The sequence below is a fragment of the Podarcis erhardii genome (assembly GCF_964252035.2).
Source record: "Podarcis erhardii genome assembly, chromosome: 5".
Lineage (NCBI taxonomy): Eukaryota > Metazoa > Chordata > Lepidosauria > Squamata > Lacertidae > Podarcis > Podarcis erhardii.
The window spans coordinates 37331081-37346345 of record NC_138509.1 but is presented as its reverse complement, the minus strand read 5'-3'; the positions used below and the strand labels follow the sequence as shown (position 1 = coordinate 37346345).

The following is a 15265-nucleotide window of genomic DNA, read 5'->3' as shown; positions in this document are numbered from 1 at the left end:
GTGTTTCAATCTAAACCACGTCCAGGTTTCTGGAAGAGCAATGACTTCCTCCTTTGTTCTCAATCTGTTTTATCTTGAGTTGTGTCCTGTTGATGTTTTTTGTGGTAGTTATGTGATGGCTTTTTGGAACTTCTTTGAAATGACTTGACTTACTTTTACTGACTTTTACTTAATTTATTGCTGTTGTTCTGTACTGTATTTTTATTGTACATTGCCTTGGGAGAGCTTTTCCATTGATAGCCTACAGATATTTTAAATAAAGAGGCCAAAATAGGATTGGTTAGGAAGCACACAGAAATTTCATGATATGGAGCAAGGACCTTGACTCTCAGCTTTGTACTGGCAAAGGCAAAAAAGGAACCATGACCTGCTCACCCACCACCTGACATTGGGGAACTTGTGACAGTGATTTTATCACACCTACTTTGTAGCACAAATGTGCTTTGCAAAGGGACATGTGCTGCAGTGACAGGATCTCAAGTACCTACTTCCTGCTGCCTCGATGTGCCCCTTTCCCCTTGTGGAGGTACTGGACACAGTGGATCACTCATCCCACAATGAGCACAAATTAGGAAACCGTTCCACACATATGGGGCAGAACTAACTCACTCCTGTTGGATTCCAGGCAAGTCCAACAGGTAGATCGTGATCTACCAGTAGATCACTGGATGTCGGTGGTATGGTTCCCCTAAAAAAAGCTCAACATTTTTTGCCCTGCACCCCCCAAAAACAGGGCTCTCCTCCTCCCTAAATAAAGCTCAACAACTTTGACCTGAACCCCAAAAAGGGGGTAGATCACTATCACTGCCACTTTTTAACTCTTTGAGTAGATTGCAGTCTCTTGGAAGTTGGCCACCCCTGGATTAGACCATGGGTAGGCAAACTAAGGCCCAGGGGCCTGATCCGGCTCAATCGCCTTCTAAATACGGCCCACGGATGTTCCGGGAATCAGCGTGTTTTTACATGAGTAGAATGTGTCCTTTTATTTAAAATGCATCTCTGGGTTATTTGTGGGGCATAGGAATTTGTGGGGCATAGTTCATATTTTTTTTCCAAAATATAGTCTCCCTCCCCCCCCCCCCCAGGTCTGAGGGACAGTGGACTGGCCCCATGTTGAAAAAGTTTGCTGACCCCTGGATTAGTCAATATTTTGGCCTTGGTTGAAGCTATGCAAATCAAGCTTCACAGCAGCAGTTGAAACAAGTCTGGTTGTTTTTTGTTTTTTGTTTAATTATCTCAGAATGTATAGACATTCTATCTACTTATCTAACTAGTTACCTAGAGCAGAGTACTGTAAGTAGAGCAGAGTAACTTCACAGCAAAGCCACTTCACAGCAGAGCAGTGAAGAGAGCCAGTGTAGTAGAGGGGTTATAGAGTTCCAGACTAGAACCTGGGAGATGGGGGTTCAAATTCCCACTCAGTCATGACACTCACTGGGTGACCTTTGGCCAGTCACCAGCTCTCAACCTAACATACCTCACAGGGTTGCAAGGATAAAATGGAGAGGGGGGAGAAGCACATGCACCTTGAGCTCCTTGATGCAGCATCAGGTAACAGGGCGGCACAGACAGGGCGGCACTGCTCACCTGGCTTCCCAATGCCTATTTGTTTATGCTGGTTACTGAAAGGGAGAGCAGCATTGCGCAATGGCAGGAGCAGCAGATTGATGTTGGCACCAGGCCAGCAGCACACTTACCTTACCCTTCAAGAAGAACTATCTATCTATCTATCATCTAGCTAGCTAGCTAGCTAGCTAGCTCATCTGGATATATGGTGAAATGGTGAAAATACTTGCTAAAAAGGACAATTGTGTTAATGCAGAATGAAATTTTAGACTGAGAGTGCACATGTACATGTGCTCCTAGAGAAAAGTAATGTTTCCCTCTGTTTTCTTTTACCTTTGAAATGTAGTGCTTGGTTTTGTTTGACTAGACTTTGACCGTGCTTATTGGCTCATTGGGTGTGTTTGTTTTTGTCAGAAAACCATGAGACAGAGCAATGACGGGATTAAAATTCTAATGAATGGTAGGAAGGACTCTCTTAATTTAAAGAAATGCTGCCTTATTTCCAGGTCTTTCTTTGCATCATTATTGTTTCTGCAAATATCAGAAATGTGGAGCAAAAAGACCAGTCTTGCAAATGAATTAATGACTTATTCAAACCAAGTCTCTGCTAAGCAAAGGGAAATCAAAGTAGGCAGCTCTAAGAAGTTTGCAGCATATTGGATAGAGAAATTATGTACTGGTTATGGTATTCCAAGGCCATCAAGGCAGCATTCGTGCACTTCCCCAACTTGATTCCCATGACCACTGTGAGATAGGGCCAAATTACATATGACATGAAATAGGACATGATGGAAGGGGAGTTTCACCCCTTTCCCTCTGCAACAGTTTCTGTGAAAATCACCCTTCTCTAAGCTACTGCTAGCTCTAGGAGGGAGAGACTAGTTGGTATCAAACACAGCTTCCTTTCTAGGGCTAACAGCAACTTCGAATCCAAACAATTTCTATTAGGACAACAAGGGGAGAGGAAAAATTACAATTCCCTCTTCAGGTTGCCCACCAACCATGATCATACACTCTGCACTTGCTATTTGCCACTACAAAATTGTGGAGACAGAGTTTTGGGCAGCATGAATCTTATTAGTTTGTCTAAAGCCACACACAATGAGCTTCTTGGCTAAGCAGGGATTTGAATCAGGTCTTCCTGGTCCAAATCCAAAACTCTTACCACCACAATGCACCTTATTTGTTCTTTCCCAATATGGTATACAGTATCTCACTTATCCTTGTCCATTCCTCCATCAATGAAAGTCAACTTCACTTCACATGAATTTGTTCTATATTAAGTGTGTTCTTTTCATTTCTGACTAAAATATTTTGCCTGTGGATTGACTTTCTCCATAATAGGTTTGCCAAAACAATGCTTTCAATCTCTGAGAATCTAATCTTTTTTTAACTGAAAGGAAATAGGAGACTGAATGTTGAATGCAAAGTTTATTGATCCTAAACAATGAATATGTACATGCCTTCAGCCAGCCTATTGGCATGGACATATGCTGAAACAACATTCTCTATCAATTGATTCACAAGGTATTTGTTGTTGTTTAGTCAATTAGTCATGTCCGACTCTTTGTGACCCCATGGACCAGAGCACACCAGGCACTCCTGTTTTCCACTGCCTCCCGCAGTTTGGTCAAACTCATGTTGGTAGTTTCGTCCTCTGTCATCCCCTTCTCCTTGTGCCCTCAATCTTTCCCAATATCAGGGTCTTTTCCAGGCGGTCTTCTCTTCTCATGATGTGGCCAAAGTATCACAAGGTATAAAATCGAATCAAAATTGTTCAGATTTAGATTTAATATTTATACCCCACTCTTCTGTTAAAATAACACCCAAAGCAGCTTGCAATATAAAACAACAAAAAATATAAAAGGATAATACAATATAAAATACTGAAATTATATATATATTAAGCAGGAAAGTTTATTCGTGGTCCAGTGATGACCCAATGAGTACAGAGCCCAGGGATGTGTTAGATCTAGGAATGGGGGAGACTATGCAAGCCCCTTTAGCAGAAGCCATAAATTTTATTGGCAGCTCTGAAGCAATACTGCATCATCATATGTGACTGGCACATGTAACCAATGGGAACTGGCATGTGCAGCCAATGCAGAATGTAACCGCTCCACTGCCCATCAGAGGATGTCATCAGAGTGATGCCAGCTGATTGGCAGGTGGACATGTTTTTTTAAAAAATGGCTTTGTGGGACAGGATTGGCCTGCAGGCCAGTGGTGCTCCACCTCAATGTAAGATATCCTACTGCCATTGCCAAAAATATTCCTGAGTCTGGCAATAGTGTTTTCCACTGCCCACTTCATCCTAACTCAGTGGCTCACACAATCCCATATATCCACAACATCCAAGTTCCTTTGATCATAGTTCCTGACTCGTTTGTGCTCAGTTTATAGATTCTACTGCCCCAATATGGCAACTTGCTTTTGTTTAGCCTTTCTCTTGAGGCACCTAACCATAAGCCTGCATTTTTATCAAAGCTTCTATATATTTCAATCAAGGCTTGTATTTAAAAATGAGCTTAAAAAGGATTTTCAAATGTTTCATGCCAGGCAGAGAAAACCTTGGCCATTCTCCTAAGACAAGAGGGCCCCATTGATTTATAGTAGAAAAACAATTCTCAAAGTCATAAAAAGGGAGAATTACATATGCTGCCCCAAGGCTGAAAAAACACTATTAAGAATGGGTAAGATAATACTAATGTGCCTCCCAGTAAAATGAGCCATATCTTCTTTCTAAGGTTCAAAGGCCAGGAGCAAATGGGGAAAAACATTTAGCTAGAAGAAAGAGAGCATTTTTGGGGAAGTCTTTTTCTAAAGCCATTCTTTCTTAAACTGAAGAGGCTTCTTTTAAAAGCTGTGTTTTATTGAGTTCCTTCCTTTTTACTTTGAAAAGCTTTATTCTTTTAAGAGGCTACCTATGATAAATGTATGAAATATATTAGCTTAAATATATTGGCTTAAATGTAATTATGCAAAGGATTTAAGAAATGCTAGATTCTTATTTCATAGAGTCATATTGCAATAGGAGACCAGAGGGGCAAATGAGCCTAGCCCCCCTGCCAGACAGAAGACGCCATCCAAGCAGTCTTGATATATAGTTGTCAGGCATTTGTTTAGAAACCTTAAATGAAGGAAATCTTTCAATGTTGATGTGAAACTCAAGATCCTTGACATCTGTTGAACATAAAAATGTAAGATTAAACATTTGTTTTAGAAGGCAATAGGGCAAGGAGGGCAAGAGGTGAGCTGGTAATTAAGATTCCATGTAAGATATATTATTACTTATATGTCATATATATAGCTCTTTGTCTCCCTTATAAGGGCAAGGAAATGGGTGTATCTTTTGTGGGTGTATCTTTTGTGATTGGTTCTACCAAACAGCCAATAGGAATTTCAACCAGGCTGATTGGACAGAGGCAGCCACAGGAGGAGCAAAGGGGGCTGGATTAAGGGAATATAAGTGCTGGCCAGAATGGCAGGAGGCCAGGCCAGAGCTTGGTAACCACGTACCACTGAGCCTCTTATTTATTTGTCTGACAAATAAATTACTATTTTAATTTCTCTATTGCTGCGTTGAATATTTCATTCCAGCTAAGCGTTAACCACAAGCAGGGTGCTACACTCTCACATTCCACACTCCATTCATCTCCATCTCTCTTTACCTTTGCTCTGAAACGGCTACCCGTGGGACTTGGGAGCTGGCTGGCTTTGCTAAGGCAGACATACTAGAAGAGAGTGGTGCACATTTAATAAGGCCGTCTGCTAGCCACATGGTGAGTCAATTTGTTAGTCAGAATTAGGGTGGTTAGGGCTCCCCTCCCACTGTTGCGGAGCCAATTTTAAAGCGAGGTGGCTATGCCTCCTTCACTACTCCAGCACCCGACATCTTAAACTGCTGATTTGCCTCCCTCGGATGGTGTTTTGGTCTATTCAGTATGCATGGCTTTAGCAGTAGGGAGACCCAGACTGGCTGCCAGCTCGAAATGTTGCGCAAGATCACATTTCCTGACCATCTCGCCCCACTTTCAGCTGTTCTTCAGATGTAAAAGTAGCAAGCGAATCAGTGTGGGCAGAGGGGAAGGGATTGCTGAGTCATGACCTGTGGGCGACTCACATTCTGGTGACAAGCAGAGTTTCAAAACTTTCTCCAACTGTGAGTTTCCTCCTTTAAAAGATCAGGCTGCTTTTCATAACTTTTGCGAGGGCCCTCTTAAATTACTAGGACTGGACTTTTATAGTCATAAAAGCTGACTGTGGTAGGGTTATTAATTTGTTGGTAAATGTGATCAGACCGCCCCAGAGCACTGCAAGTTTTGCATTTATTGTCCACGATCCATATGTTTTTGAGACTGCAACACATTTTGCCATTGTCTCAAAAAGACGGTGCTTCATAAGTATTCTGCCTCCCTGAATTGTACCCTGAGAATTCCTCCTGCTATTTTTGAATTTCTGGTTTATATTATAATTCAAAATGGTTAAAAGATCCCTCAGAACAGGAATCTTTGCCTGTCCATTCCTGCTCTCAGCTTATTTCTGTAGTAGTAGTAGTAGTAGTAACAGCAACATACATACATACATACATACATAAATAAATGTGCCTCCCATCTGGCTGGGTTGCCCCAGTCACCCTGAGTGGCTTCCAGAAAATTAAAACATCAAACATTAGCCCCACCTCTGATGCCACAAGAGTTGTCTTCATGAATTCCCTGAACTTCTGAAGCAAAACATATTCTGCGATCTCAACCTGACTCCTTCATCCATATGGCACACTACAAGCTTTCCTGGTAAAGCACAAGTTGTCTGCACACCCTAGCTTCCTATGAATCATTCACGATTCTGAGTCTCTCCTAATTTTGCTGCTATAAACTGCTGGAAAATACTGATAATTTCCCAAGAGACAGCAGTAGGGTTTTACTAGAAATATTCTAACTCCAGGAGATTTGTCTTAAATCACAATGTTGTCTGTGGTATGAACTTCTTGATGAAGATACTTTCTTAACCACTGGTGGAAAAAGTGTGACTCTCTCCACATGCATAACCATTTTGTACAACTATCAAATCCTCTTCTGAATATTCACTAGCCAGTTCAACTAAAAGCACTTCTAGGGCTGTGTTTAAACCAAGGCACGCCCCCCCATTAGGTAGAATGAGGCTGCTTCACCAGACAGGTTTTTTAGGATGTCATGAAAGGGCAGCAAATTGTATTATCGTTGTATTTTCACTCCCGGGGAGAGGCCCTTGTGTATTCATATTGACCTGAGCATTGGGTACCTGCATAACCACAGTAGTCAAGGCATTGGTCACTTTAAGGCTGGACTACTGCAGTGGACTTTACCTGGGGTACCCCTTGCAGTTGCTTTGGAAATGGCAATTGGTGTCAAATGCTGCAGCATGATTACTGACTGCAGTGAGGTTCTGTCAACATATTACACCTCTGCTTAAAGATCTGTGCTGGCTGCTGATTTGTTATTGGGCCAAGTTCAAGATTTTACTGGTATATAAAGATCTTGGCACATTGGAGCCAGTTTATTTGAAGGATTAACTCTCCTCTAGGAGCCTGCTCAACCACTTTGATCTGCAGAACTCGCGTAAAGTATGTTTTCTGCATCTCTTAGGAGCTGATCTCTTGCCATGGCAGCACCTAGGCTTTGGAGAGCCCTTAACATTCATCTGGACCCCATGCTATAATGGTTTAGATTAATTTAACATCCATTCTTATGGGATCTGAACTGCTTTGAATTAACCAGGAAAAAGATCTTGAAGTCATGGTGACTAACTCAATCGACTCTAGAGTGCAGCAGCAATAATAATAATAATAATAATAATAATAATAATAATAATAATAATACCCTGCCCATCTGGCTGGATTTCTAATTCCATGCAGGGTTGGAAAATAAAGTGGCCTGTATCTCCATGATTTTATATTAAAGCCTCTTTCTGCTTAGTGCCCTATACATTGCTCTGTTACTTCTTATTACATTTTTACTGGATGTTCACATTTAGCTGTATTGTTTTAAACAATAACTAGTACACAGAAATATTATAAAAAAAACAGTTGTAACTTTCACTGATATCTGCTGCTTTTAATAAATATTTTATTTATATTTATGAAATGTTATAAACCACTTTATCAAAACAAAATCTCTAAGTGGCGCTATTCTAAAAGACAAAGAAAGAAGACAACAATTCAATAGTATCCAGAAACTAATAATAGAATACAGGATTGCTCAAAACGTTAAATTTAGTAGGCTGCCTGGAGCAAAAGATACCTATGCAGGCCCACTGTGTTGAAACTTTTTTTTAAAAATAGTAATGCTTAATAATCCCCAATAATTAAATAACACATGTGGCGTTTAAACATTCCTTCTCTTTTTTATTGTACTAGCCCAATACAGTACAGCCAATTTCATTTTTCTTTCCTTGCACAGTGATTGGTTGGCAAGCTTCATGGAAAGCTGTGTAAGTACTCTTACATTCAAAACACCTAATCAGACTGCCTGAATCTGAGAAAAGCAATAATGTATTGGAATCTGAATTAAATGTGTCACTGCCTCCTGGAAAATAAAAACTCTGCAGTTATTGTGTTCAGCAGGATGCTTCACTTACTTTTTCTACAGGAGTTTTAAACACAGAAAATGGAGTTAACTGCATATCAGGATGAAATACTCTTATCAAACTGACCATCGCTGTTGACATATGAGTTTGAGAGCTCGCATCATATAATGTCACACTTTGAGTATAGATGCTGCACTAAACAGCTTCCCTGGAGAGCAAGGGTTAACCAAGAAAGGGTCCTCTAGATCAGCAAACTTTTTCAGCAGAGGGCCGGTCCACTGTCCCTCAAACCTTGTGGGGGGCCGGACTATATTTTGAAGAAGAAAAAAATGAACGAATTCCTATGCCCCACAAATAACCCAGAGATGCATTTTAAATAAAAGGACACATTCTACTCATGTAAAAACATGCTGATTCCCGGACCATCCATGGGCTGGATTGAGAAGGCGACTGGGCCAGATCCGGCTCCTAGTTTGCCTACCCCTGCTCTAGGTGTTTTTGGACTCCAACTCCTACTAGCCTTAGCATGGCTGATGTTTGGAGCTGATGGGCGTTCATGGAATCATAGAACTGTAGAGATGGAAGGGACGTTGAGGGTCACCTAGTCCAATCTGCTGCAATGCAAGAATCTCAACTTGGGCCGCAGGTTAGCCACCTCTGCTGTATTGGCTTATTTGCATCATGGCTGTAATTTTTTGATGTGATGACAATGCAAATTATCAACACCACATGGACAGCCTCCAAATTCTTAGTAACACTGCCTTTGGTGATATACCCGTTTCAAATGTAAAGTGTAATGATCCACTTAAAAATAGATTTATGATTATGCCTTAACGCCTTGTTCTGAAAAGCTAATTTGAACCTGGACAATATTCAATAGGTTCCTTTGACATATATTTGCCTTCAATACTTGATTTCAAGGTTTTCCGCTATAATGATATAATATAATCATACTGTCATAGACTTTTGTATGGCTGACAGCTTTCATTGGATCTTTCTTTCTGGATCTTTCTTCACAAACTTAAGCTATTATCAACTGTTGCAGCCCTCTTCCTGATGAATTCAGGACCTTGGGATCTGCAGCATTTGCCTGAGTTTCTTTTGTTGTCTCGTGGATCCACTTCACGACTGAGTCTTACCTATAAAGCTCTAAATGTACTGGGTTTTGACATACATGGGAGATTTGCTTCTAAGCTACCGTAAATGGAGGTTTTCCACTTCAGGCAGCAAATGTCTTGGGCTGGCCCTGTCAGAGGGTATTCACAGTGGCTGTTCCAAAACTGAGCACCACCTTTCCTCTGGAGACACAACAGGCTCAAATCTTAGAGAAATGGGCTTTGACTCTAAGTCAGTTTTCAGTTGGCTTTTGATGACTAGGAACCAGTGGGCGTGACTATTGAATTTTAAGGTTTATAAGGCTGTTAAATCGTATCTAGTGTTGTGTGCATGTAATTCCACTGACTTCTATTTTCTCTCCTCCCTTTGCACAGCCCCCAGCCATCCAGATCTGAATGGGGGTGGGGTGGGGGGCTGGGGAAGACAGTAGAAGGAGAGGAAGCTCCCTTACATGCACAGAAGTCTCTTGCACTAGCAGAGTTGCAGCATCAGATACAGCCCATGGCTGGAGGATAGGATGAATGACCATTTCTGCTCAATAAATAATTGAAGAAAACCACTCTGGCGACATCTGATCGCTGTCAGCTTTTGAAGTTTCACATTTTACAACTGATATCCAACAATATTTTATAGGTTATCATGTGGGATGTTTGACTTTCATTCTGCATGTAACTTGGGCTGCAGTTCTGCGCACACTTTCTTGGAAGTAAGCTCCATTGAACCCAGTGGAACTTGCGCATTGAACTGAGTAAAACAGGTTCCGGAATGGGCAGCTGACCTTTGAAATCTGCATGCCAGCATGTGCTATTCTATAAATAATATTTGATTTATTACTAACTCACTACTACGTATGCAGCATACTATATATGTTGGTGAGTGTGTGTGTGTGTGTGTAATAAATAGTTGTCACTGCTTAATTCCTGTGTTTGGAAAACTCTCCCCGTGTAATGGAATCTCTAGCCTCTCCTCTGTGGCAGTCTGGAGGCCAGCTGTGGTTGCTCTTGTTGCTTCCTGTGACAGACATGCTCTCTCTGCAAAGGGTTGGAATGCTCTTTGCTTTATTATTTATTTAAAACTGAAACTAAGAGACTCGTGCTATCAGCTTACTGCTGATGACATATCACTAGCACTGAGAAAACTGTTGGATGCTCTGCATGATGGATTTACTGATGCACAGAACAAATGAGTTCCAGGAAATGGCAGGTTTGACTGTTTGCAAAGTAGGAGCTTATGTGTTCAAATAGCCCCATTCGGGAGCAATGTTTATTTAATCCAAGATAAAAATGAAGATAAAGAATGGGCACGAAAGTATATAAATATATAGGCATTAGAAGGAGGAATTTTGGTCCACAAATAAAGCAGGCAAAAAATTAGTTTACAAGGTGGGAACAGTTGAAGCTTGTCATTATTGGGGATGTTTTAAAATGGTGATTCTGCTCAAAGTATTGTTGGGCTTTTAGACTTTGCCTGTTCAACAAGGTAAGGAAAGCATTTGGAGTTGGCAGAGAAAACTGGAAAACTTTTATTCCAGAGGGAAGAGCATTAGGCTGAACAAAAAGACTTTGTATAGGTAGACAAACAGTCGTTTCCCATACCTATGTCTAGATTATGAGTTGGCCTAAATTAAACAACTAATGTGTGAATAGGAATAACATGGGGATTTATTGGGTCGGTCCAGAGTTTTGAAACGAGGCTTCCTTTTGAAGGGTGATCCCCTTCAAGACAATTGGGGGCAGGGGCCCAAGGAAGATCATACGTTTAAAGCCAATAGCTTTCACCCCAAAATCCCAGGAGCTGTCATTTGTTCAGGGTACAGGGGATCGTAGCTCTTTGAAGGGTAAATGACAGTTCCCAGTTTTATTTGAGTGAAACTGTGTGCTGTCATGTAATCTCTCCTTCCTGAACGTTGTGTTGAAAAATGATGCATGTGACCTATTTACGGCATTAGGAGATTTGAACCTCTGCCTGCAGCGGACTTGCAGCAATGGGGGTCAATGGACTCATTGCCATCTGCACCACAAGAGTGGGAGATGCTATGGGGCCATTGTGTGTATTGTGAATGCAAGAAGGTGACCTTCTGCAGGGATATTCCCATCATTGCGAGTTCATTGGCTCCCTCTGTGTGGGGACAAGACTTGGTGGGTGCTTTTGATGGTATAGCCTCTGATTGAAGAGCTTTGATTGTGATTTCCAATTGATCATGTATTGGACATGTTGGCCATTGCACAAATGCAGAGGCAGCATCTCTCTCACCCCATGTTCTGAGTAATTGGGTGAGAGGATTGCTCTGACAATCATGCCAGGTAGATGTTGCCCTCTAAAACTTTGCAAGGGTAAAGCTTCAAGGATTTGGCCTTGTTGCGGACCAGGAGTGAAGAGCTGGTCAGAATCTGAGGATGCTCTCTACTAGTTGCTTTCCCCAACCCACCTTGATCCACGCTACACCTCAGCTCAAAATCCATATTCCCACATCTGCTCTTTTTCATTCCAACACGTTTGTGCAAACCATCTAGTTAACCCTGCAGAGGGTTTAGCTTGTATTAATGAGAGCAAGCTACAGCTCTTTCAGTTTTATCTGGAATACGGCACCAGCAATTTTTATGCTTCCTTAATAAAGTCTGCCTGGATTTTTATTATTATTAAGTCGTAATATCCCCTTCAATTATAATAAATCTTGGAAAACCACATCAGATCAGCAGTTTTAATTAGAAAAGCACAGTACTGAGTTCTTGTTCATCCATCAGACGACATAGCTAAAGTGCCCCTGTGTTTTTTTCAGTTCTAAATTGTGTAATGGGAGTGGGAACTCCAAAAACCTGTTCATTTACATTCATATCTCAAAACAACAGTGTTTTTTTAACACTTGCACAAATACTCTTGTGTGAGTGAGCAGTTTAATAGGTTCTAAAGAAACTGTTTTGCAGTTTTACACAAACTTTCCAGACCTCAGAGTTGGACTAATGGTTTGAATTCTGTGTTTTCTACTGTACTGCAGTTGGTGCCTCACTGGTGCAGGAGCATTTCAAAGTGTTTTTATTGTCATTTGGGAATGACCCAGTTATTGCATAATATCACTTTTCACAAGTTATGCTGTTCCCAATTTAAATATCACTGCACACCTCCAAACGTATTTTGGAAGGACCCACCCCCACCCCCCAATGTATGCACTTTACCTTCCCTGGGTGTTGGTTCATAGTGTTCTGCGGTTGGACTTATATGATCGCTTGATTTATCCATTTCAATATTTTTATTCTGCATTTCATAGAAGGAGGCATCCAAGTTGGTTGCCAACAATTGAAAACCAGGCACATGAGGAGAAGCTAATAACAAGGTATAGCAAATTTTGCAGCAGGCAGTCAGCAGCTTAATATACAGCAGAAGGGTTCAGGAGCCAAACCATAAGTCTGCTGGAATGAAAGTGCTTGGAAAGGTATTTGGTCTCACAATTAAAGGTCATGAGCCAAGGGACTAATCTAATCTCCTAGTGCAAGAAATTCCACAGTCAGCCTGGACTCCACAATGGGGGGATGATGCCCTCTTCCATGTCTCTTCCAACTATACGTCTGAGGTTGGCAAAACATTCAGCAGAGCTTCCTCTTAAGAGATGGTACATACAGTGCCCCCTAGCACAAAGGAGCCAGGATACTCTTTATCTCTTGAGCAACAGCCAGAGGCTGCATCCACAGATGATACCCTACATGATGGAGCTCCAATAGCAGGGGCTCTACCTCCCCTTATCAGGACCCCCACTTCAGCTCTCGAAACCCCCCCCCCATCAGGATTCGAGGCTCAGTGGCTCTGAAGGACCCAGGCTGAAGCACATCTCCCATGAAGATCTCCAAAAGGGCCTCGGCTGAAATTCATCTATCTAGTCTCCCAACTATGTAGTCTATTCAGGAGTGAGAGGCAGCAATTCCCACACATGTTCTGCATCCTGGCCCTGAGTAGTTCCAGGCCCTCAAAGATCCAACAGTCTCTAGTTACACGGTGCCAGTACAACATCTTTCTGACGTAGTTCCTTACTTGGCCTTAAGGTTTCAGCTCCTTGGCTGCAAGTTGCAACCTGTAAGTTGGGAAAAGGACAGTCGTTCCACCTTTCCATATTACTGTGTATTCCTGCCTCCTGCTCTGTCCCTAGCCACACAAAGGAATTGCTTTGTATACAAGACATTCATTCATGTTGGCCTCACCTCCACAATGTATTGGCAGTGTCTTTTTAACATTAAACACACACTCACACACACAACTTAACATGTATGTAATCATAATCTCTATATAAAGTAAACCTTTGGGACTACATGCCAGGTGATCAGCTTCAAAGACCAAATCAGCCTTTTAGCACCTTTACTTGAGGGTGACTTCATTGTAAAGTTGCATAGAATCAGCTGGCCTGCCTCACACCAGCCGGAGGAGATCCTGCTGTGTTGACAGATGGTCATAATATAGTTGAAGTGAGCCTTGTTCTAGATGCCTGTGTAGCAAGTCTCAAGTGGTAAGATGAACAGCTATCTGATAAATAACATGGACAAGGAGGACTTACAACTTTGGAGCAGCATATTGATCAATAAGTGCTCTTTAGAAATGTCCGTCATGAAAAAGGGACCTAAAAATAACATAAGAATACTGCCTAACAAGATTAGTCAAGAGACTAATGGAATTATACAAATGGGCTTATTCATATAGGCACACTATCTGAACTAGCTCAGCTTATTTTAAATAGTCCCAGAGAAAATGGACATAAAATGCCTTTATAGGATTTCAATCTGCTAGAAAAATTGCAAGCTCCACAGGTCTGCTTTTAAAATTGACGGTGGAAGTTGGAGTAGGGCCAGCTCATCTATTGGACAAAAGGGGCATTTGTGCCTGGAGCAAGGAACACATCTGCAGTTGCCACAGAAGTATGGCATCTGTTTGGACTCTCTGAGTATCGATCAAACTTTGCTAGACGGAACTTGAAACAGGATTTGCCATTCTGAAAATAATGCCTCAAGAGCATGTGGATATAGTTGCTTCAGTTTTTTTAACTGAAGCATGAAACTGGATCTTGTTGTCATTATGTTTACTTTCAGGATGAACTTGTGTTAAAGGTTTATCTAGTGACACAGCTATTTATTGATGGACCGTTATGAAGGGAATTGCATTGGCCACTGATATCTGGACCCATCTAACACGTATACAAATCAAGCTCTCATATCTGAATAAGGTAAGTCACAGGTTGCTTGGGAGTCCAAGATCCAGAACTGATGCTGCCAAAGTCCTTGGAGGGAGACAGCAAGCGTGCTGCCTTAAGTATGCTAGCTGACAGCTGCCCAACTGACTGTTGTATGGTCATGGAAAGTAGGAAATAAAACTGAGGCACATGGAAATTTCCTAAGTCAGAAGCATGGACCAGTCAAAGCATAAATTAAAAAATTAAGGCTGCAATCCTATGCACAACTGGGAGTAAGCCCTGCTGGGCTTCTGGAAGCATGCAAAAGACCAAATCAACAGCAGTGTTAATAGAAAAGCGGTAACCCTTTAATAAAAATATCAAGAAAGGAGCATAGCAATGCTCTTCTGGTATTACGTATGAGCAGCTCTTTGTGATGGTCTGGACACACTTAAGTCCCCTGGTAGTTAGTAGTCCATATGGAAATTATCATTTCCTTTGGTTTCAGTGGGAGTTAAGCATGTGCTTAAATTCATCCTGTTAAAGTCAACACAACTTTAAAAGTGCTTTAACTGTTAAAAGCTGGGCACTGCCCTTTATTTTCCTCCACTTAAATATTATATTAACTTGTAAATGTTATTGCCACAGCACTAATAAAACGCTACTAATCTTTGATTTGTATCCCATCTGTACAACATTTAAGAACTATTCCCAACCCATCTCAGACTAAATGGCTTAATAAGACAGAAAATAGTTTTGCTTAAACTGCAATGTAGAGAGGTGCAATATGGTTTCTGAAAAAAGTAACCATGCCTAGTGTATTCAGAATATGTTTTAGTATATGGCTGATGCACAGCAGTAAAAGTGAAT

The 15265-nt window shown here is 41.3% G+C and overlaps 1 protein-coding gene across 1 annotated transcript in view; it reads left to right on the top strand.

Moving 5' to 3' along the window:
- The first annotated feature begins 5709 nt into the window (after positions 1–5709).
- PLCE1 (phospholipase C epsilon 1) overlaps positions 5710–15265 on the top strand; it is a 133609-nt gene continuing 124053 nt past the window's right edge. The window contains exon 1 of the mRNA XM_081863943.1: positions 5710–5728. The gene's annotated coding sequence lies outside the window, so the exon portion shown is untranslated. The remainder of the gene's footprint in view (positions 5729–15265) is intronic.